Source organism: Gracilinanus agilis, chromosome 2, assembly GCF_016433145.1.
Source record: "Gracilinanus agilis isolate LMUSP501 chromosome 2, AgileGrace, whole genome shotgun sequence".
Taxonomy (NCBI): Eukaryota; Metazoa; Chordata; class Mammalia; order Didelphimorphia; family Didelphidae; genus Gracilinanus; species Gracilinanus agilis.
Genome location: NC_058131.1, coordinates 612599829 through 612600472, shown reverse-complemented (window position 1 = coordinate 612600472; position 644 = coordinate 612599829).

Below are 644 nucleotides of genomic sequence, written 5' to 3'. Positions count from 1 at the left end.
CTGATCTTATTGGGAAGGCTTCTAATTTATCCCCATTGCATATGATGTTTGTTGATGGTTTTAGGTATATACTGTTTATTATTTTTAGGAAAGGTCCTTCTATTCCTATACTTTTCAGTGTTTTCAATAGGAATGGATGCTGTATTTTGTCAAAGGCTTTTTCAGCATCTATTGAGATAATCATGTGATTTTTGTTTGTTAGACTGTTGATATGGTCAATTATGTGGATGGTTTTCCTAATGTTGAACCAACCTTGCATTCCTGGTATAAATCCCACCTGATCATGGTGAATGATTTTCTTAATTACTTGCTGGAGTCTCTTTGCTAGCATTCTATTTAAGATTTTTGCATCTATGTTCATTAGGGAGATTGGTCTGTAGTTTTACTAATTTCTATTATTATATCAGTCTTTATCATTTTTAATCGTAACACAAGCATTAGGTTCTTTGTGAAGCTGCCTTCAGAGCTGGCACATCTACTTTCTGTTCTTTCAGGTAATATGATATAAGGGGAGCTGTGTTTGATATTGTCCCAGCCAATGCTCTTATTTGTGAGTAACCCCAAATACTATTTTCCTTGGAACTGTGACTGAACTGTTCACCTATGGCTGCAAGTACTTGTGAGCCTCCTCACCCTGCGACTGT